The 24421-nt window shown below is 42.4% G+C and overlaps 1 long non-coding RNA gene across 1 annotated transcript in view; it reads right to left on the reverse strand.

Annotated features, from left to right (window-relative positions):
- Window positions 1-262: 262 nt before the first annotated feature.
- Window positions 263-24421, reverse strand: part of LOC129627056 (uncharacterized) — a 94025-nt gene continuing 69866 nt past the window's right edge. Inside the window, exon 5 of the long non-coding RNA XR_008702401.1 lies at window positions 263-884. This is a non-coding gene — a long non-coding RNA (uncharacterized LOC129627056). The remainder of the gene's footprint in view (window positions 885-24421) is intronic.

Raw genomic sequence — 24421 nt, forward strand, 5'->3', positions numbered from 1 at the left:
CCCAGGTTGGATCCCTGGGTTGGGAAGATCCCCTCGAGGAAGGCATGGCAACCCACTCTAAGTACTCTTGCTTGGAGTATCCCATGTCTCAGAGGAGACTGGCAGGCTGCAGTCCATAGGGTCGCACAGATTCGGACACAACAGAAGCGACTAAGCAGCAGCAGCAAGTCGTTGCTCAATATGTGTTTTTAAAATGAAAGTTATTGAATGAGTAGAGATAATAAGTGACAAGAAGCCTTCCACCCTGTGATATTTTATTTAAAATTTCTGAAACATCAAAATATTAACATTTTCTAAATTAGGGTAGCAGATATGAGTATACATTATCTTTATACTATTTTTCATATTTGAAAATTTCTGTGATATTTAAAAACCAAGATGAGTAATGAAAATGATAGCAGTATGATAGAAATGTCTTTCTTCAAGGATCTCATCACTTAATTAGGAAATTGTTCCAAGGGCACCTGATTGCAGAAGTCTGTGGGCTGTACATTTTTAGGGGTTGACTGGCTTGCAGTTGAAAAAAAAAAAAAGCAAATAGTCTAAATCTTTAAAAGCAGGAGTTGATACTACTTGTCCAGTTTGCAAGGTATCCTAGGAATCAGCAGATAAGCACTTTGGTATTTTTTAATACACATCCTTGCACATTCATGACGATGAAGCATGGTCAACAAGAACTGGATGGATTCCAAGCAGCATGGTGTTGACTAGCTGTGTACCTGGGGGTTGGTGGAAAGCCTCTTAAGAACTGTAGCAAAATATCTGTTTCCTCCTTAGGGTCAGATCTCCTCATTCTCTTCTTCATCCTGCACTCTTCCTGGAATATTGATCTGTATGGACCACATCAGTGGATGCTCATAACTCTGCCTTCTGGTTGGGTTCAACTAGAAGTCAGAGGAAGGGAAGAAGAAGAAGATCAGGTTGCTTCACCCTTCTGTTTCCTTCCTATAAAGTTGCCTCCAGCTGGCAGTGTCCCTCGACTAAAGGTCATTGCTTCTCTCATATAGAGTGGCAGTGATACACGACTCTGTGTCTCTTGCCCTCTCTATCTCTTGGGTCCAGGAAACATCTCTATTCCTCATCTCTGTGGGCCTGGGTATTATAGACTCATTAAGAAGTGCCTTAAGCCTGCACACATACAGCTTTGAAAACAGTCCCTTTGTATATAAACATCCCAATTTAGCCTCTTCTGAGTGGGCCATCTATTTTCTTTTGGGATTCTGATTAATCAAGTCTTGAACCATGACATCTAAGCTTTACCGCCTCACCAGTGGCTAGCACCCAGGTTTCTCTCCTTCACTTAGCAGATGCCAGGAGAGAACTTCAGATAATTCCCTTTAAATATTAAACTCCTGTCTGTACCTGGTGTTTAGAAAAAAAGATTTTTTCTAAATCTTTTCATCATCTTCTTTTCTGCCACAAAGTCATAGAAACTGAAATGCTAAATTACTAAGAAACACTTGAAAACATATTGTCAGCATGAAATAATTACAGTCCTCCTTTAATAAATTCTACCTTCTGATGACTTTTGATCAGTTTGTGATCCTCATATATTAGTACACTAGTATATACAAATATTTATACATCAGAGGGGGAAATCTAAACTTTCATTCTACCATGTAATGATGAAAAGGGAATGTGTGTAATTTAGTGTAATTTGAAATATTATGGAAAGCAACAATCAGTGGAAATGGAAATGTCTGGGATAATGTCCCTGGGCCTGGCCAGGGATGTCTGGTGAAACCCACAATTCCTCAAGGCCTTCACACATACTGGTCCCTCTGCCTGAATACTCTGCCTGCCTCTCCCACTCTTCATCTGGCTAATTCCTATTTATCCTTCAGCAAACTGCTTTAATGTCACAACCTCAGATAAATCTCTGATGCAAGTCTAAATTAACCCCCACCTCCTGTCAATTCTCTCTGATAGAACCCAGTTCTTTTCCTTTATCATAATTGTGTGTGTGTTAGTTTCTCAGTTATGTCCGACTCTTTGGGACCCCATGGACAGTAGCCTGCCAGGCTCCTCTGTCCATGGGATTCTCCAGGCAAGAATACTGGAGTGGGTTGCCATTTCCTTCTCCAGGGGATCTTCCTGACCTAGGAATCAAACCCAGGTCTCCTGCATTGCAGGCAGACTCTCTACAGTCTGAGCTACCAGGGAAGCCCCAGAGTTATCACAACATAAAGTATATATTTATATCTATGTTCATTGTCCAATGTCGATCTCACCCATGAGGACAGAAATAAGTTTTGTTTGGTTCCCCCACTATGTTTGAATTCTTTATCAGTATCAGGGGCCCAACCAATAGTCATGAAATAAATGAATGTGTGAAGTTCTTACAAAGGAAGAGCCACTGCTCATAATATATGAATTATAATTCCATTTATAGTACTGTTATCAAAGGTGGATTATTGCTGTTCCTTAAATTTAAGAGGATGTCCCTAGACAAATTAAAATAAATCTATTTATTTATCTACTGTAGATTTGCATTTTATGAGTCATGTTTTGTTCCAAGAAGGCAAAAGCCCAGCCAAAAACTTGTCATGCTGCTGCTGCTGCTGCTGCTAAGTCGCTTCAGTCGTGTCCGACTCTGTGCGACCCCATAGACGGCAGCTCACCAGGCTCCCCCGTCCCTGGGATTCTCCAGGCAAGAACACTGGAGTGGGTTGCCATTTCCTTCTCCAATGCATGAAAGTGAAAAGTCAAAGTGAAGTCGCTCAGTCGTGTCCGACTCTCAGCGACCCCATGGACTGCAGCCTTCCAGGCTCCTCTGTCCATGGGATTCTCCAGGCAAGAGTACTGGAGTGGGGTGCCATTGCCTTCTCCGAAGAACTTGTCATAAACAGTCCTAAAAAATAAAAGTCCTTTCTTAAAGTTATAATGAGATGTACTAGGGGATACCTGCTGGTTTTGCCTGCCCAACTTCCTTTGCCGTTCTTTAGTTTACAGAACCAAGGGCCACCATGTGTGACCTCTCTGGGGTTGTGCACTCCCCGACTCCAGGAGGTCCCATTCACATACACTACATCATGAATTAGAGTTCTGAAGCTGGGCAGCATGGTGGCCCTGACATCACTCTTCTGTTGGTGAACGCTTCTCATACACTGTATCATCCAGTCTGTGCGTGGGCTCCCTTGCCAAAGAGGTGGACACGTGATCCAAGCCAGTCGATCAAAAAACTGTCTTCAGAAATCACCGCTACTTATTGTAGAACTATATATATATATCGGGATTTCCAGTACTAAGAAGTATGAACGTCTCGAGCTGCAAAAGGTCCTTTTGCCACATAATGACAAAAAACCTGTCTGCGAGGGACGTCAACATACAGGAAGCAGAGCTGAAAGAAGGAAAGCATGAAACAGATCTTTGATGATCAGAGCTGATCCCCCGCCCTGCCTAAGCTACTCCTGGACTTTTCAGTTATGTGATCTAGTTAAGTTCCCTCCCTTGTTTAGTCAAGTTTGAGTTGAACCTCTGTTACTTACAATTCCAAGAGCACTGGCTAATACAGTTAACCTTGTTTTCTGCTTAACAGGAAACTAAATTTGCTTCTTGTGACACCAATGACATCATGTATCTGCCTACAGTCCTCCAATTGCTTCTCATGGTGCCCAGAAAAAAGCCAGCTGTCCACACGTCACGGCCAGTAGATCTCTACACAGTCTGACCTTACCTCCTCCCACCCTCCCTGCCTTTCGCTCAGTTTGCATCAGGAATCCTGACCCTGGTGATCCTTACAAGAGCCAAGCATGCTGCTACCAGAGGTTGTTTGCACTTGACATTCCCTTGTCTGGTACATGCTTCTTCCAGTTTATCTGCTTGACTATATTCTGTTCTCTGTTCACATGTGAACTTCCCCCATCATCCCATCTTAAAATCTTACTTTTCCTCTTTGTATTAGTTCCCTAAGAGTTCCATAACAGAGTACCACAAATTGGATGTCTTGATTCAACAGCAATGTATCGTTTCACAATTCTGGAAGCTAGAAGTCTGAGATCAAGATGTTGGCAGAGTTGGTTTGTTCTGAAAGCTGTTAGGGACTACCTGTTCCATACCTTGCTCCTAGCTTCCAGTGGCTTGCTGGCACTCATTGGCATCCTTCAGCTTATAGAAGCACCATCCAAATCTCAGCCTTCATCTTCACATGACATTCACCCTGTGTGTGTGTCTGTCACTGTGTCCTAACTTCCCCTTTTTGTAAGAACTCCAGTCATATTGGATTAGGGCCTCCTCCAATGACCTCATCTTGCCTTGATCATCTGCAAAGATCCTATTTTCAAATAAGGTCGCATTCACAGGTACTGAGAATTAACATCTTTTTGAAGGGACATAATTCATCCCATAACACTCCTCTTAAGCTATCTTATTTTTCTTTATAGTATGTACCTGACATTATAAACTATGTTTATATTGATTTAATGCCTTTCTCTACTTCAACTAGGCCGTAAGTCCCATGAGCATGTAGATGTAATATTATATCCACAGTTGGGTTTTTTCCCCAGTTTTTAAAACAGTGCCTGGTATATAGGGGGTAAGCAATCAAAATTTGTTAAATGAGTTAATACTACATAGGAAAATGGGCCCTATTTTAAAATATAAAGTCTGAAACTTCTTTGTGCATAGTCAATTATCTGAAGAAACTAAATCTTCTCTGATGGCTTTAATACATGTATTAAAGAGTCTAAGACTTACTGGAGATCTACAAAAAAAATCTCTGTCACAAACTAACATACCATTCCTTTGAAAATAGAAGGGTGGGTAGAAACACTCTAAGGAAGAATGGAATTTGGGAGTGGTAGGTTGAGAGGGGACATGTGAGAAGTGGTAGAAGTTAAATAAGTTTATGAGTGGTCAAGCTCTGGCAAAATCCTGCAGTGGTCATCGTTTTGTCTGACTTCATGATAGAAGTATGCCAGTAGCCTTCAATGAAGTTACATTGTTTTCATTATTAAAAAATAATACTAATGCGAAAGCAAATTTTGCCTGCTGCAGATATTAGAAGTGCCCCCTGGGGTACAGCTCTGTCAAGTTGTATTATCATTATCTGTCTTTCAGCTGATGCCCCCATTGGAATATGAGCTGAGAGTAGGGTCTGTGTCTTTTTAACCCACAACCAGTCAAAAAACAAGTGATTAATTAACTATCAGTGTATCTGCAGCACACACACACACACACACACACACAAAGAGTTAAGAGCCCTTACTTACATAAGGCTTTTTAGAAATCAATAAGACAGGTGACCCAGTAGATCAAAGGAAGTGCAGATGCCATATAAACATAACAAGTTGCTCAATCTTGCCAGTAGCCAGGGAAATGAAAATTAAAATCATAACAAAATTGAATTTTTGCCCATCTGCTTGGCAAAAGTTGAAAAGATTGATAACTTCCAGGCTGGTGAGGGTGTAGATAACCAGGTGCTCTCAAACTTCTGAGTGTGGGATTGTATGTGGAACTGTATGTCCAATTTCAGAATACACTGACCTTTTGACCTAAAAATCCTACCTTTAAGCTTCTCTCCTACAAAATAGGCCATCTTTAAAATAATACATATCAATAAGTCTCCAGAATTTGAATATAGGAAAAACATAGGGGTCTCATTTGGTTTTAAACAAATCAAGAATATGATTATTTTTGCACTTTTGAGTTTGTGGAGTAAAATTCCTGCTCTCAACAGAATTAATTATCAATTAAGTAGCAGAAGCAACATTTATCAAATGTCAACTGGAAGCAAAGAATGTTGTTTGATTCCCTAATTCTGTTTAGTCACGAATATTTAAGAAAGTCACTCTTAGCTTCTACCAGTCTAAACCACCCTAAACCAGTCATCTGAGGGAAGTAAACCCTTAGCCCCAAAGGTGAGCTTAGAAAGTGAGAAGTCAAGTGGGCAGGCGCCCTGCGCAGTAAACTCAGCTTTTGCGCTCAGATTTCACCCTGTGCTCTTCCCATCCCCAGTTGTTTCTGTTTACAATTAAAGAGGGGAAAGTGCTTTTTAGAGCAAGAATTGCCACAACCATTTTCTCATACTCAGGGAGTGGCTTAATATGTGTATTTATAACATATCCAGCGAAAATGCCAGGCAGCCCTCTTTGAATAGAAGAGATGACTCCTCCCACTGAGAAACAAAAGGCATTTTTATCACACTGAAGTGCTCTGCTTAAGGAAGTGAGAAGAACATCGACTTTTCCTAGGGATAGGGAGGAGGTGAAGATCATGGAAGATTTGAGGGGTTTGGGAGGGAAAGCAAAGGCTCCCCTAGAAGGGGGATGGAATTGGGTCTAGCAGGATGCTGGAGGCCGGGCGGTGCTCCCATAATGCGATAATGTGCTCTCCCCAGACCTGCCCCGGCCACTCCGGGCTTTGGAGTGAGGTCTGGCTCTTTCCAGGGCAGCCACAGCAGTGACTGAGGCAGGCGGTGGCCCGGGCCCAGCTATTTCCACCAGACAGAGGACCCCTGTACTGACCAGGCAGAGTGCCCCTCATTTTGACAAAGCCTTTGTCAAAATGAAGCCTGGGTCAGATGGCTTCCCTCCCTTTTGTTTCTCAGCTCTTACTCCCCAGAAACCCTTCCCCACTTCCCTCTGTCAACACCTGCTCCCCAGAGAGCTGACTGGCACAACCAGAGACCCCTTGTTTACCCCTGCCAAAATTTCTACACCAGTGGGATTTTTCTTTAGACTCTGAAAGAGACCATTTCTTATTTTAATTTCAAGTTCAGGAATTAAAATCAAATAATTGCCAGTTTGCTCTGTGCCACACAGTCCCTGCTTAACTTCAGAGAATGGCTGGCTTTGTCTCGGTGAACAATCGCACTTTTCCTCAAGATTGTATTCCTTTCCTTTTTTGTTGTTAAAGAGAAATGAGAGAAATTCTAGGGGGAGAAGACCTGCAAATGGTGATACAAAAACTTGTAACTTTTATGAGCAATGGAATCCTAATTTCAGAATAAAAAAAAAAAGACCTCCTAGTTTATTCTAAATAAAGCCCCTAACTTTGCATCAAAGGGTTGGTCCATAGAGCACTTGAAAGTTGTAATCTAGAGTTCCAGTTACAAAAGCAAATAAGTAAACAACAAAAAACAGCTTTGCAACCATCTTAGTAAAAACAGTTAACATTTCAAGTAATTATAACTTGTGTTTGTATTATTCAGAATGACTATAATACTGGCTGGTAACCCCCATCTAGATGAACTACCGCTTATGTTACTGAAGTAGATGATAAAGTTCAGTGTTTGGGATCTCATGGTTTTTTTCAACTGGATGTATTTTTGTTTTCATTGTTTTCAACTCACCAATTGTATCTGTTGAAAAGACAGTTCCATTTTCAGAAAAAACAACACACGAGGCCATTTGACCTTTTGGGTCTATGTGCTGAGGAAATTGTGAGGCAATCATGAATTCAGTGCAGTGTATTTATTGCGGGGGGGCATTCTGGGTTTTTTAAGAAGATCAAACAAGCTCAAAAATGTGTAACTTAAAAGAAACAATAAATAGTTGCTACTTGTTTAATAACCTTTTAAATCTATCAGCAAGGAGGCTGGCATTTGAAATGGCTTCTCTGAGTATTTATTAAGGGAATATATTTGTCGATTCCCTTTATTCTCTAAATGCTCTTTTCTCCATACTCGTTTGCCATCTCTGCTGAAATTATATCTCCACTTGTCTCTTTCTCACTTTGAAAAAGCAGGAGCTCACCTTCAGCCCCAGTCTGCTTCACCTTCATTAATCCACTTTGTACCTGGGCTGGCCTGGAGCAAATGGGGTTACGATGAGACTTCTCAGCCTCTTAGGAGGACCACGGTCCCTACACCTTTCAGCTGTTGCTTTGAGGGTCTGCTGCACCATCCACCGTCTCCCTTCCAGTGTCCCACTGACCCAGTAGTTCCCGGGCGAGGTGGCTGCTGACCTAAGTCCACCTGTATCTGATTTCTGTTGACACCATAGAACAGCCCACTTGTCTAACAAAAGGGTGGTTCCAGCTACAAATTACATGCAGACGGTCAGGTTATCTTCTCTGGGCTGCTAAAATTGAGACAGCATTTTTTAAGTCAAAGGCAATCACCTGAATGTTTACTTCTGTACATATATGTGTATATTATATGTTCAATGACAGTGATGGGGTCTATTTAGGATCATGGAGTACAGGATATTCCCACAGCTAGAAACATATGTGCATAAATGTTAGTGCTGCCCATATCATCAATGGAAAATTGTTTTCCTGTTTAAGTCTTAAATAGTTTAAATAGGAATTACTCAATAATATTCATTGCTATTTTTAGTAATAGCTCAAAATAAGTAGTTCCTTTGTAAAGAGTTTGTGATCTAAACAAGACATGTCAAGCCAACTCCTAAAAAAATCAGCTCAGAAAAACCTAGGCTTCTAACATTTGGGGGAAAAACTAGTCTTAGAAGTTGCCCTTTGTTGCATTTCCCCAAGCTAGGATTGTTCAAAGTTTTTCTTTACACCACTGAATAAGTGGATAAGGCTTGCTGATCGTCCTCTTTAATTCATGGTGTATTACTAAATAATAATGTGAGTGAGAGAAGGAGGAGGAGGAAAGGACACAGAGCTGGAAGGCTATCTGGCTCAGGCTCCATGTTTATGAAAGGCCTGGAATTTGGGCTTTTGACTCACCTCCAAAGGAGGTTACACAAAAATATTCTGATAGAGTGGTTGAAAGAAGACACCCCTGATACAAATTCAAAATTGAGATCCCTGACTAAACTACATCACCTTTTGTGTTAAAAGTTAAATCTTTTAACTATCTTCTGACTAGCACAACTGTCTGGTGTCATAATTTCTTTTGTGTGAAAGGCATCAATTGTTAAAATGTGGACATTTAAAACGCCACCAATTTTTATTAGGGAAAAACAGTTTGGGAATTCCCTGGCAGTCCAGTGGTTAGGACTCCATGCTTTCACTGCAGAGGGCATGGGTTTGATGCCTGGTCAGGAAACTAAAATCTCACAAGCTGTGCAGAGTAGCCAGTAAAAAAAGTTTAATATTCTGGGGACCTCAAAAAATAATGGAAGCAGCCAGGATCTCCCTCAGCTTTTGAGAAGCTCTGAAATTATTTGGTTAGAATGCAAATATTTCCATGATGTAGCAGGAACATTTTTAGGTAACCCTAAGATACTATGACTAAGAAATCTGGAAATAAGGAAATTGTAGGAAAGAATGAGTTGTATGCGTCAAATGAAGACTCAATACATACCTTTTTGTTTTTCCTCCATGCTAAATTTCATGGGCTTCCATGAGTCTTACTATTACAACCTATTTAATGCATATTTAAAATAGTCAATATTTGCATCTTTAAAGCATGCATTCTCAATTTGAAATTACTAACTTTGCCTTGGTAATCTTAGAGAAGCAGCATGTGTGAGAAGTTGTGAATGTTCAACCAGAGTAAACTGCGTGATGAAAAATGTTCTTGAATCCTGAGGCCTGGAGCACTAAAATAAAACCGGATATGTAAGATTCTTTCAAAGCCTAGTCTTACAGAAATGCCTTAAAGGAGAAAGGAGTGACAAAACAATAGGAAAGTCAACTCATCTGGGTTAGAAGGGAAGGTTAATTCTGGGTAGCAGGTCAACAGAGGTCATTTGAATTATAAATATCTTGAAAGGGAACTTCTTCATCTTGTCTGCCCAGTTCCCACAACTTCTGGGGAAACATTCATAGTTATTTCAGCAAATCCAGTACAGTGTTGGGAACAACCATTTTGGGACTGAAATACAAAGCCAACTGTCTAGTTGGATGGGGGAAATTATATCTTTGAGACCAATAGGAGTTGGTCTAGAGACATTTTGAGAAGATACAAAGGGCGCCAAGGGTGAAAGGAATGTTCGAGTCTGAATTCCATCTCTGCTACAGGGTCAGTGTATTCCTGATGGTCTTAAGTGCTCAAAGTGAAAACACAATATAAGGAGGAAGGCTCATGTCCACCCCGGGGAGTCCGGAGTCCTAAAGGCTAAAATAGAATCTACTGAGTAATGAGAGCACAAGCTGTAACCTGCTAGAATTACACAAAACGCAGATGGAAGTAAGATTTTAAAAATCCACAGTGAGAGTCCAGGAAAAGGTACAACACACACAGGTAACTAAGGGCTTGGTTTATGGTGACAAGGAACAACTTCAAAAGCAAACCCTGTGAATGGTCCCTGATGTTTTTGGATCTCTGTGTCACATCTCAGTATATGATATGAAGGTGAAGGGCCCTCTCAGGGTGGATATATGCTCTATACATATGATCTCAAGTATTCCTCTTAGCAGCACTGTGAATTGGGGATTTTTATTCCCATTTTACAAATAATGAAACAATCTCAAAGAAGGATCTCAAGTCGTTTACCCAAGATCAAGTGGGAAAGTTGGACTTTGGGTCCACACTCTTTCTTCAGTATCATTCTGTGTCTTTCTTGCTGGTACTTTAACTGCTGCTTGCAAATGAACCAGACTTTTCCTCTCTTTAAGAGGAATCACCCAAGATTGAAATATGGAATCGTCTTCAACCCTTCCAGTCAATTATTTCACCAATATTTATTGAGTACCTACTACAAGCTAGGCATTGACATAAAGAACAAGTGAAATATAATGCCTGCTGTCAGAAAGTATAGTTCATATGTGGACTCGGTTACTAAAGTTTGTTGCACTTATTTTTCATAATCTATCCCCATCTTTATTTTCTGAGTGTCTCCCCTGTTCAGGCCCTTACTCCCTGCTGCTTGGACAATAGACTTAAAACTGATCTCTATCTGTTACAGCTAGGGTCAAAGGAGAACTACTCACGGAGTTGTGGGCACAGTAAAAAAAATTTAAAGTAATGCAGAGGCATCAGAAACTAGCAACAGTGGGAAGCAATGAGCACGCCTAGGGCCAGCTTGTTTCAGAGCTGCCGTCCCTTAGGAGCTATAGTCAGCTCCTAAGTCAGGAGGCAGGCAGTCTGATGCCTCTCTTCTCTTTCTCTCTGATCTGCTGGTACAGCCCTCTGCTCAGACTCAGAAGCCAGCCAGCCCCAAATCTGAAATCTGCAGAGGTCAGCCTCCCTTCTCAGAGGAATCAAATAGCAGCAAATGGAGACTAACCAGTTCTCTATTCGTCCACTCAACAAATATGTACTGGATGTGTGGTCTATGATAGGCACGGTGGCTGCAATAGTGAGCAGAATGGATCTTTCCTCCATGGAGCTTATACTTTGGTGGCGGCCACTGAGAAAAAAATCAAACACAAATGAGCCTAATCCAAATGGAAGAAGAGCTGCAAAGAAAAGGAACCCAGTTCAATAAGAGAATATAGTGGAGGAAACTCAGTCAACTTTGAGAGCCAAGAAGGCTTCCTCAAGAAAGGGACAGTATCTGAAAGACAAAGGAGGAGATTAGAGAGGAGAGTAAGAACTGGAGAGCAAATTTAAGCAGAAGACACTGTGGGCAAAGTGCCCTCCCTGCTCATGCTGGGAGGGAGCAAGGCTCATCCAGGGAACAAAGAGACATGCAGCGGAGGACAGGACTGGTGGAAGAACAGGAGCCAGGAGCGGGCCCAGGGCTCAACAGGGAAGGCTTTATGGGTCAGGGTAAGGATTTTGGTTTATATCTTAATAGCAAGTGGGAAACCAACAGAGTTTTCATGCAGGGAGGGAATGAGGATAGGGGTGGACCCAAGTCAGATGTCAGAACTATTTAGGAAGTTTACTCTGGGCACAGTATGGAGGCTGAATGGAAGGGGTGGAGACCAGCTTGAGGCTGTTATGGAAGTCCAGGTGAGAGAGTGAGCGCACAACTTGCGATGGTGGCAGTGGAGATGAAGGGCAGGGAAGATCTTAAGAGTGATTCACGCACCGTAACAGGACTCGGCGGGGCCCTGAGCATGGGGGTGACGGAAGTGAAGTGCCAGGATGACTCCTAGGACTTGGACAAATGATTGAGGTATTCACTGAGCTAGGGAACCATGGTAGGCCAGGTTTGGAAATGTTATCAGTTGAATTGTGTGCCCTCAAAACAGATAGGCTAAAGTCCTAACCCCAGTACCTCTGAATGTAGGTCTCAGGATGAGGACTTTAGTCTATTAGGTTAAAGAATGTGACCTTATTTGCTTACAGAGTTAAAATGAGATCATTAGGGTGGGCCTTAATCCAAAGTGACTCGATGTTCTTTTAAAAAGGGGAAAGAATTCCCCGGCAGTCCAGTGGTTAGGACTTCGCACTCTCACTGTCGAGGGCCCAGATGCAACCCCTGGTCAGGGAACTGAGATCCTACAAGCCACAAAGTGCAGCTTAAAAAAAAGGCAGAGAATTTGGACACACATATGTGCAGAGGGAAGATCATGTGAAAGCACAGGAAGAACACCATTGATAAGCCAAGGAATGCCTGAGGTTACCAGAAGCTGGGCCAGAGGCATGAAACAGATTATTTCTCATCTCCCTTGGAAGGGACCAAGCCTGCCAACACCTTGATTTTGGACTTCTAGCCTCCAAAACTGTGAAGCAATACATTTATGTTATTTAAACTACTCAATTTTTGGGACTTTGTTCTAGTAGCCATAGCAAACTAATACAGGCCTGAAAATCAGAAATTTGACCCTGAACGAATGGAGCTGAAGGGGCTATTTTAGAAGCAGTATAGCAAAACAATTGAGAGCGTGGACCACGGTACAGAACCATCTGCTCTGGAGTGACCTAGCTTTGCTATTTACCAGCTGTGGGAGTGCACACAAGTTAATGTAAAACATTTAGCCTCAGTCTCCTTACCTGTAGCTAGGAATATTACCTTTCTCATAGAGTTCTTATAAGGAGCGAATGAGCTAATTTAAAGAACTTAAAACAGTGCCTGTCACATAGTAGGCACTATAGAAGAGTTTATTTAAATATGTACAAATACATAAAGCATCTAAATATTGAATAGAGTTGGTTATAGGAGTCTGGAATTCAAAGAGAGTCCTGAGTTCTAAAATTGGGAGTCGCAGACATGTATCTGAAATTGCAGAGGAGAACATGATGGCCTAGAAAGTGTGGGATGAAAGAGGATAGGGCTTCTGCCCAAGTCTTGACATCTCCAGCATTTAATGGCTGGATAGAGGAGGTTGAAGGCTTCCCTGGTGGCTCAGTAGTAAAGAATCCACCTACAAATGCAGAAGATGCGGTTTTGATCCTTCACCTGGGAAGATCCCCTGAAGAAGGAAATGGCTACCCACTGCAATATTCTTGCCTGGGAAATCCCATGGACAGAGGTCCCTGGGGCGAAATAGTCAGACACAACTTAGAGACTGACCAACAAGAGTGAGGAGGTTGAATGTTCAAAGGAGATAGAAAAATGGCTAAAGAAAACCATAGTGAGAGGCCATCTCACATCTACAGGAGAGCTGTTAAGCTGACTTGTGTCCCCCAGAATTCATAAGTTGAAGCCCTAACCCCCAGTGTAACTATATTTGGAGATAAGGCCTTTTGTTGTTCAGTCGCTAAGTTGTGTCTGACTCTTGGCAACCTCATGGACTGCAGCACACCAGGCTCCCCTGTCCTTCACTGTCTCCCAGAGTTTGCTCAGGTTCATGTCCACTGAGTCAGTGATGCTCTCTAACCATCTCATCTCTGCTGCCCCTTTTCTGTTTGCCTCAATCTTTCCCGGCATCAGGGTCTTTTCCAGTAAGTCGGCTCTTCACATCAGGTGGCCAAAGTATTACAGCTTTAGCATCAGTTCTTCTAATGAATATTCAGGACTGATTTCCTTTAGGATTGATTGGTTTGATCCCCTTGCAGTCCAAGGGTCTCTCAGGAGTCTTCTCCAGCATCACAATTCAAAAGCATCACTTCTTTGGCTGTCAACCTTCTTTATGGTCCAACTCTCACATCCATACATGACTACTGGAGAAACCATAGCTTTAACTATACAGACCTTTGTTGGCAAAATGATGTCTCTGCTTTTTAATATGCTGTCTAGGTTTGTCATAGCTTTTCTTCCAAGAAGCAAGTGTCTTTTATTTTCATGGATTTAGTCACAGTCCGCAGTGATTTTGGAACCCAAGAAAATAAAATCTGTCACTGCTTCCACTTTTTCCCCTTCTGTTCTCCATGAAGTGATGGGACTGGATGCCAGGATCTTAGTTTTTTGAATGTTGAGTTTTAGCCAGCTTTTCACTCTTCTCTTTCACCTTCATCAAGAAGTTCTTTGGTTCCTCTTCACCTTCTGCTATTAGAGTGGTATCATCTGCTTATCTGAGGTAATTAAAGAGGTAACTGAAGTTAAATGAAGTAATAGGGTGCAGTCCTAATTCAGTAGCCCTGAGGATGAGATGGTTGGATGGTATCACCAACTCAATGGACATGGGTTTGGGTAAACTCCAGGAGTTGGTGATGAACAGGGAGGCCTGGCATGCTGTGGTTCATGGGGTCACAAAGAGTTGGACACGACTGAGTGACTGAACTGAACTGAACTGATATTCTTATAAAGAAGAAGAGACACTAGACATGAGGTCTTTTAGGCCATGTGAGGATAGGGCAAGAAGGTACTCTCTGAAAACCAGGAAGAGAGGCCTAATCAGAAACTAACCCTGCTGGCATCCTGATCTTGGACTTCCAGCTTCCACAACTGTAAGAAAACAAATTTCTGTTGTTTAAGCCAACCAGTCTGTGGTATTCTGTTATGGCAGCTCAAGCAAACTAATATAAGGACTATAATTTAAAGAATGGAAAATAATATGTGTTGGTGAGGTTGTGGAGAAATTGGAACCCTCATACATTGCAAGTGAGATTGTAAAATGGTACATCTACTGTGGAGCTTTCTCAAAAAGCTAAAATAAAATTATCACATGACTCGGCAATTTCACTTCTAGGTGTATATCCAGAAGAAATGCAAAGAAGGACTCAAACAGCTACTTGCATGCCCCTGTTCCCTGGTGGACACAACACTAGAGGTCATCAACAGATGTGATATATCCATACACTGGAATATTATTCATAATTTCATGAAAAGAGATAAATTTCTACTACATGCTACAACAGGGATGAACCTTGAAAATGTCGTGATAAGTGAAATAAGCCAGACACAATGGACAAATACTGTACAATTACACTTATATAAAATGTCTAGAATAGGCCAGTTCATAGAGACAGAAAGTAGCTTAGAAGTTACCAGGGACTAGGGAAGGGAGATATGGGAGTTATTGCTTAATGGGTACAGAATTTCTATTTTAAAAAATTATGGAAAGAGTTGGTGGTGATAGTTGTACAGCATCATAGATGTCTTTATTACCACTGAATTGTACACTTAAAATAGCTAAAAACACAAATTTTACATACATTTTACTACAATAAAAAGATAACCGAGACGTTTAAAGAAAGAAAGAGTGTGGCATTGTGGAGGCAAAGAAAATAAAGTCTGCAGTAGGAGGAAGCAGTGAAGAATGTTAAAGGTGAATAACTGAACTAATTTCATTTGGCAAGAACTACTCAATGAAAGATGGCAGGAGAAGTCAGATGCCATGGATTGAGGAATAAGTGAAAGAGGAGAAAATAAGTGAAAGAGTATGGCTGCAGATAAGTCCTTCAAAAAGCTTGGTGTAGGGCTTGTAAGGGCTTCCCTGGTGGCTCAGACTGTAAAGCATCTGCCTGCAATGCAGGAGACCCAGGTTCGATTCCTGGGTCAGGAAGATCCCCTGGAGAAGGAAATGGCAACCCACTCTAGCACTCTTGCCTGGAAAATCCCATGGACGGAGGAGCATGATAGGCTACAGTCCATGGGGTTGCTAAGAGTTGGACACGACTGAGCGACTTCACTTTCACTTTCAAAGAGGAATAAGATAAGGTAGTGGCTGGAGGGGGCTAAAGACCTGGGACTTTTCCTTTGTAAGAGGAAAGAGTTGAATATGTTTGATGTTCATGGGAAAGAGTTTAAAAAGAGTAGTTGCATAAGAATGAATGAATCAGCTAGGGGTAAGGTGCTTGAGGTGGGTAAGGTGCTTGAGATGGGTAGATCTGATAGACAGAGTGCCTGGAGAACTAAGGACATAGGTTCACAACATTGAGGTGGGGCAGCAGAGATCAAAGCCAGGGTGCAGGGTTAGCTTGGAACAGCAAGAGAAATGCAGGTCAGGAAGCAACAATTAGAACTGGACATGGAACAACAGGCTAGTTCCAAATAGGAAAAGGAGTACGTCAAGGCTGTATATTGTCACCCTGCTTATTTAACTTCTATGCAGAGGACATCATGAGAATCGCTGGGCTGGAAGAAGCACAAGCTGGAATCAAGATTGCCAGGAGAAATATCAATAACCTCAGATATGCAGATGGTACCACCCTTATGGCAGAAAGTGAAGAGGAACTAAAAAGCCTGCTGATGAAAGTGAAAGTGGAGAGTGAAAAAGTTGGCTTAAAGCTCAGCATTCAGAAAACTAAGATCATGGCATCTGGTCCCATCACTTCATGGCAAATAGATGGGGAAACAGTGGAAACAGTGTCAGACTTTATTTTTGGGGGGCTCGAAAATCACTGCAGATGGTGACTGCAGCCACGAAATTAAAAGACATTTGCTCCCTGGAAGAAAAGTTATGATCAACCTAGATAGCATATTGAAAAGCAGAGACATGACTTTGCCAACAAAGGTCCGTCTAGTCAAGGCTATGGTTTTTCCAGAGGTCATGTATGGATGCAAGAGTTGGATTGTGAAGAAAGCTGAGCGCCGAAGAATTGATGCTTTTGAACTGTGGTGTTAGAGAAGACTCTTGAGAGTCCCTTGGACTGCAAGGAGATCCAACCAGTCCATTCTAAAGCAGATCAGCTCTGGGTGTTCTTTGGAAGGAATGATGCTAAAGCTGAAACTCCAATACTTTGGCCACCTCATGCGAAGAGTTGACTTATTGGAAAAGACTCTGATGCTGGGAGCGATTGGGGGCAAGAGGAGAAGGGGACAACAGAGGATGAGATGGCTGGATGGCATCACCGACTCGATGGACATGAGTTTGAGTGAACTCCGGGAGATGGTGATGGGCAGGGAGGCCTGGTGTGCTGCGATTCACGGGGTCGCAAAGAGTCGGACAGGACTGAGCAACTGAACTAAACTGAACTGAAAGCCAGATGAAGAGAATGAGAGATGAGGAAGGTGGGAAGCTGAGAAGATTCAGTTCTCTGGAGTGAAAGGTGAGATCCACTAGCTGGAGGTCGCAGAGGATTAGAAAGGAGGATAAAGGTTTACGATAATAGAAGAGAGTTGAGATCAACATGTAAGAAAATGAACAGAAAAGCAAAGGGGAGTTGTCTGGCCATGCAGAGGGCTCTTTGAAAGTTGGCCATCCTGAATGTATCTTGCACCAGTTTGCCCTGAAGCACTGCTCAGCTCCTGGAGTCAGATATGGGGAAAGCACAGAAGGAAGGGCTTGTCCTGGGTTAGAGTTTTCCCAGGTGGTATGGAATTGGAGCTGCAGGAGAGTTTAAAGCTGAAGAGGCAGAGGCCAAGGGAAGTTCCTGGGGGGCCCAGGGCTCTGGGGGTGGAGGAGACATGGCAGGCAGGGGTCAGTGAGTGGGATGCAGAGAGCAGTGTTATGTGCCCCCCATGCTTGGCAGGGGAACATTTTCAAATTATGATTCCTACCCCATTACTCCCTTTGAACCCACCAACTTAAGTATAGATTGACCTTGCATTAAAACACTTCCCCAAAGGGCATAAGGTCACCATTTTAGACATATCTCTAAAACCTTCTCCATTATCTTCAACCCCTTCTGTACTTCTGGGTATACCTACCCAGTTGAGTGAGTTTTTGAGTGAAAGTTGCTCAGTCATATCCAACTGTTTACAACCCCATGGACTATAAAGTAAGTCCATGGAATTCTCCAGGCCAGAATACTGGAGTAGGTAGCCTTTCCCTTCTCCAGGGGATCTTCCCAACCCGGGGATCTCCCGCATTGCAGGCTGATTCTTTACCAGCTGAGCCACCAGGGGTACCTGCCCAGTGCTGAGCCAAATTGGACCATAAGTATCTCCAGTGCTTTCTCACCTCTATGGCTTTATTTACTTATTTTGCTCCCTCAGGAATGCCCTCTCCATAACATAAATCCCTCCTTTATCAGTGTTTTTATGGTGTTAAACACTCTTATTACAGCACATTTGGCTGTAGTTTTTTATTAACATTTGTAGAGGTTATCTGTTGTGTTCATCTTCTCAACATCTCTTCCTCCCTGGCCTCTCCCTCCCTTTGATAGCAAGTTTACCCTGCAGTTAAAAAACTGACCCGCCTTCATTCATTGTGGTTATAGTGTAGCTCTCAGATGTGGCACCAGGCCTCTCTGGGTATAGTTATAGGCACATGACCCAAACCAGGTCAGTCAGCGTCTCTTTGCAGGATGGTGTCTGTGGAAGGTGAAGAGATCTCTCTTTCTTTAGGTCTACTAGCTGAGATGATGCAAGCCAGAAGTCATCTGTGACCAGTTTGCACACCATGGTTTCTAACCATTACCGCATAGAGGAAGCCCAGTTGTAATGGGGAAAAAAGAGGAGGCCCAAACAGAGATTACGTTCTTTGATTTCTGAGACCCACTTATGCCTGGTGCCCTTCTGGGCCTCACAGCTGTACATGCCATTCAAGTGCCTCTTCTGTTTAAGGTGGCATGAGCTGGTTTTGTTTACTTGCCCCTAATCAGGTCTCGAGGAATGCACATCATCTCCTGTGTTAGACGCTAGGTCGTCAACTAGATACAGAAACTGTATCCCAGCTCCTGGCATAAAGAATACTCAGTAACATGAAATAAATGTTAAAACCCTAAGAATCATTCCAGGTCCAATTTAAATTTCATTTACTTCCATAAAATTTTGCTGAGCCCCCAAATCAATTGTGATCACTCTCATGACACCCAGTGGCACTTTATAGATTCTGCTGCATATTTTTGTTGTGTTCTTGGTCATCTGTCCCTATCAGAGAACAAGTGAGTTGGAGGCAAGATTTAAGTCTGTGTAGTAACTCAATAAAAGTTAACTGTTCAAAATTGAACTCCTGTGTGCCAGCTGTTGTGCAGAGAGAAAAAAGAAAGATAGATGAGGCTCACTTTCTGCTCTGAGATGCTCGAGGCACATGTTCAACTAATGTTGTGAATTGCCTTGGCCTGAATAGAAAATGAATACAGAAAAAAAGTAACATATATCCCTTATGGAGAAACAAAGCTCTAGACTGAGAACAAAAGATATTTTTATCAGGAAGTGTCAAAACATGAGGAACAAGCTCGGAAACATTTTATAAATAGATCAGGAACCAAATACCCTGGAAATATAAAACTGCTTCGTAAATAAAGGCCAACACAACATTTCCCTGGACATAATTTAGCAACTGCAGGAGGCACTAAATCCTCTTTTCATCGTGTTCAAATTTCTTTCCAACTAAATACGGGCAGGTTAAGCTGATCCTCTGTGTGTGTCTCACCTTGGGTAGACACAATGGCTGTAAAATGCTCTGCTTCTCCAGAAAACAGTGGAGAACCCTGGTGGAAGTTGACATTGTTCCAACTATTCCAGCTCTTTAAGTTAAATATGGTAGCAGAACTCAACCCTGAGGTACCCTTAGTCCCCCAAACAGAGACTTGCAGTCTGCAGCTGTTCTAGGAATTAGTGTTGAATGGTGAACAACTCAAACCAAATCTTCCCTCTCAAGGTGTGATCACATCCAACTTCCTCACATTATTTCCTCTTCTGCCTTCTTTAGAGGTTTAAGAGTATAGCCCCGGACAGTCAAATGGAAGCAAAAGTTTATGCAAGAATCCAGGACTCTTACTTAGTCTAATCCCTAGACAGCCTTGGGGGAATCAGGCAAAAGGCATCTGGGCATAGACACCCAAAGTGATTATGTCATGTCAGTGGTTAGAGCATTGTTCAGTGTCCTCAGTTGCCCAAAAGCTTTCCTGTTGCAGTTAAGATGTGGAGGAACCAGCTGGCTGGTTGCCTAATAGGATGTCATCACAAAGTGGCATTTCCGCCCCCACCCCAGGAGTTGGTGATGGACAGGGAAGCCTGGCATGCTGCAGTCCATGGAGTCACAAAGAGTCAGACACGACTGAGCGACTGAACTGAACTGAACAAAGTGGCATTACCAAAGCAAAGCACCAAAGGCTCAGGGCCTCAACTTTTCTGGAGCAAAAACCTGATTAGACCTACTCTCTCAAGAGAGGTATGTTAGGGTTCTCCAGAGAAACAGAACCAATAGGATATATAGAAATACATAAGAGGGGGTTTATTACAAGAATTGGCTCACGTGGCTTTGGAAGATGAGAAGTCATTCGGTCCACAAGCCAGAGGCCAAGGAAGGCTGACAGCACAATTGTGTCTGAGTCCATTGGCTTTTGAGGATGGGGGGAGGGGCTGATGGTAAGTCCCCGTCTCTGTTGGAAAGCTCAAGAACCAATAGCCTCAGTATCCAAGGGCAGGGAAAGATCAATATCTCAGCTGAGAAAGCAGATTCACCCTTCCTTTGTCTTTTGATCTGTTCAGGCCCATCTCATCGGTGAAGGAGATCTTCCTTACATGGTCTGCTAATTCAAATGCTAATCTCTTTCAGAGACACCCTCACAGATATACTCAGAAATAATTATTTACCAGCTACCTGGGCATCCTTTTAGCCCAGTGAAGCTGATACATAAAACTAGCCATCATAGTAGGGGTAGTCAAACTCTGGGAAACTGAGCTGCACTCCCCAAAACGTTTCCCAAAGGGCCAGAGATTGAACCAGCCTGAAATTTAGTCTTTCTTTCCGAAATAAACACAGTAATTTATGCACGAAAAAGTAAATGGATTTTTTTCTTTTTCTATTTGGCTTATGAGAATAGGGGATTTGTATGTTACATGCTTTTCCATAGTTTGAATTTTTTAAATAGCCATGTTTTAATTTAATAATAAAACATGCATTTTTAAGTTGTTGCAGCACATAATTCATCTGTGAGACCAATTTTTAGTTCTGTGAGGGTAGGGACCTTGTTTTGTTTTCCCTTGCCCCTGTACCTCCAGCAGACAGGCCAATACCTAAGACATGGCATGTGCTGAATAAATAACCTTCTTGACTCCTGTCAATCTGTTCTTATTTAACAAATGCTCACAGTCACATAGGACTTCCCTGGTGGCTCAGCGGGTGGAGAATCTGCCTACAATGCAGGAGACCCGGATTGGATCCTTGGGTCTGGAAGATCCCCTGGAGGAAGGCATGGCAATCTACTCCAGTATTCTTGCCTGGAGAATCCCGTGACCAGAGGAGCCTGGTGGGCTACAGTCCATGGGATTGCAAAGAGTCCAACACAACAGAAGCACCTGAGCACGCACACACAGTCACGTAGATCAGGGAAAGCTGACTACTTTACAGACTATCAGAGTCTTTAGACACTAAATACTCCATAATTTCCCAGCTTACAGATAGTGCCCATTAGTGGCTTGTGAAATCTATGTAGTGAATCATGACTGGCATTATAAAAAATAGAATAGAATCCAGTAGAAAAAAAAAACAGAGTACATATAATAGGGGTATTGTTTCATGAAATTTTGTTTCCTTTTTGCACACACTGTGATGAAGTAAAACATGTTTCTTAACTTGGGGTTGTGGTCAAAAGGTTTGAGAGTCACTGATCTAGTTTAACTTAGACACACACCCTGCTGTCCCAGCCATAACAAAGCACTGTCAGTTCCCCAAAAACATCAGGCTATTTTCTACGCTGGAGGACTTGGCACTTACTGTGCCCTCTACCTGAAATGGCCTTGCCCTCGTCTGCTTGGGGCTTCTGGCTTACTTAAAAAAATTTTGTTTCATTTTCTACTGGGATATAGCTGACTAACAGTGTTGTGATAGTTTAGGTGAATCCTGAAGGGGCTCAGCCATACACATCCATGCGTCCATTCTCCCCAGACCCCCCTCCCACCCAAGCTGCCACACAACTTTGAGCAGAGTTCCATGTCCGACACAGTAGGTCCTTGTTGGTTATCTGTTTTAAATATAGCAGGGCGTACCTGTCCATCACAAAGTCTGTGAGTCTCTTTCTCTTTTATAAGTTCATCCCCTGGCTTACTTTTCAAGATGCTGCTCAAGCCTCTTTCCTATGAACCCCTCCATCCCTCTTCCAAGCCAAGCCAAGCCAGACTCCCTCCCTCCTGCCTGCTTCCACCTGACATCGCAGAGCTGTGCGCTGGGCAGTGATCCCGTCACAGGCGGCCACCTCTTCTACTAGTGTGTGCCCCAGAAAGTGTGGACTTCGTGGTCTTCACCTTCACATTGCCGGGGCCTCACATGATGACTCTAACAGCCAGTATGTGACTATCAAATAATTACAGGGAAAGGCCTTTGTGAGGGACAAGGCAGCTCCTTACTCAGGCTCCTCCATCCATGGATTTTCCAGGCAAGAGTACTGGAGTGGGGTGCCATTGCCTTCTCCGAATGAAACAGAACCACACCCAAATTTGAGCATTCAGATTTTCAGTAATAAGTGAAAAAAAGCAAGATATAGCACAATATGCATAATGATGTATACTGCCCGTGTGTGTGTGTGTGTGTGTGTGTGACCACAGAAATAGCTTTGGAAGAATACAAAGGAAAGTGGTAACAATGGCTGCCGCCTGGGGACAGGCAGAGAAAGGAGACTTATATTTCACTATCTGTCTCTTGATTTTTGTGCTATGTGCATGGACTATAGAGCACTATAATTAATGAAGAAATATTACTCCAAAATATTTTTATAAACAATGAATGTGAGAAAACCAAGATTTATGGCTTCTAAATATTCCATAACTCATAAAGGTATAATTATTTTTTATTGACTGATATTTTTTATTTTGACTGATATTTTTTTAAAAGCCTTTATTCTTCTGTGAAGCTGAAGATAAACCTAGAAATTTTCTGATTTATAGCAAAAAGGAGAATTGGCATCTCCCCTAAGCAGGAGAGCTGTCTGGGTGTAAGAGGGAGACTGGGGTGGGTGGAATTACAGATTTTATGAAATAAGCAAACCTCCAATCTTTATGGAAAATGCAGATCCTACAAAGGCCTGACTAATGAACACTCAGCAGTTGTTGAAGAAGGCAATTGTAACAAAGGATAATCTAAATCAATTTTGTAACCTTTTGGAGAACAAGGTTCTTCCTCCAGTCCTCCGGCTGGGCCCTCCAAATTCTTCATCTCATTAAAATATTCTTTTATATAAGCCTAATTGTCAGAATTAAAAGAGCTGCTTATTACAGACTTGGGTTTCTATGGCAACAGTAAAATAAACGCCAAAGTGTCTGAAGCATTGAGAAAAATAATATACGCTAATAATAGGTAGCCCAGTGAATCCTTTTATAAGACAAGTAATTAAAACCCAGCTACTCTACTTGTTGTAACAAGAATGGCTGTGGAGATCTGCAAACTTTTTAAAACCCAGCAAAACGTCCTCTGCTAAAGTCACTGAAATGATTCTGTTCCAAGTTTTGGTGATAAATCTGTTAGTGAAAGAAAATAGTATTTTCCCTTTTACAGTGTATACTCAAAATCTGTCCCTTGCATTTTCTCTCTCTCTCTTTTTCTGTTCCTCTCTTTCTTTCTTTTTCTTCTTCTTTTTTTTTTTGCTGAAATCCTGGCAGGGGTGATCGTGGCCCCAGGTTGGGGCCTGCCCTGTATCTGTGTGTGAAACACAGGGAAGCTGACTCCCTTCCACTGTATCGGCCACGCTCGTCTCCCTAGAGGATGGACCTTAAATGGTGTTCCATCTCAGACAGGGACCCAGAGATGGGCCTTCTTGGTTCATGTTTTTGAACTTAAGTTCTTTTCTGCAGTAAGTTCTTTTCTTGATTTATGGTATAGCAAATGGCATAATTCTCTGTATTAGTTAGCTAGGGCTGCCATAACCAAGTAGATGGCTTAAACAAGAAACACTAATTTTCTCACAATTCTGGAGGCAGGAAGTCCAAGATTGAGGTGTGGGCACAGTCAATTCCTTCTGAGGGCTCTCTCCTTGGCTGGTAGATGGCCAGCTTCTCTGTGTCTTCACGTGCTCTTTTCTCTGTGTCTGCCTGTGTGCAGAGCTCTTCTTATAGGACACCAGTCATCCTGGGTCACAGCCCACCCTAAAGCCCAGCCTAAACACCTCATTTTAACTTAAGTATCTCTCTAAAGACTCTCTCCAAATACAGTTACATTTCTAGGTATTGGGGATTAGGACTTCAATATATGAATTGTGTGGGTGCACAGTTTGGTCCCTAACAATAAGCGTGCTCATTGACAGCATGACTTTGATGCCCTTCCCATCAGGTAGGGCTCTACTCAGTGTAACTGGTAGCCTTGTTCCCAGTTACAGGAAGAAGGGATTAGGACACAGAAGAAGAGATTAGGACATAGAGGGAGAATGCCGCGTGAACATGAAGACAGCCGTCTGTAAGCCAAGGATGAGATCATACCTTGATCTCGGACTTCTAGCTTCCAGAATTGTGAGAGAGTAAATTCCTGCTGA

Source organism: Bubalus kerabau, chromosome 14 (assembly GCF_029407905.1).
Source record: "Bubalus kerabau isolate K-KA32 ecotype Philippines breed swamp buffalo chromosome 14, PCC_UOA_SB_1v2, whole genome shotgun sequence".
NCBI lineage: Eukaryota > Metazoa > Chordata > Mammalia > Artiodactyla > Bovidae > Bubalus > Bubalus kerabau.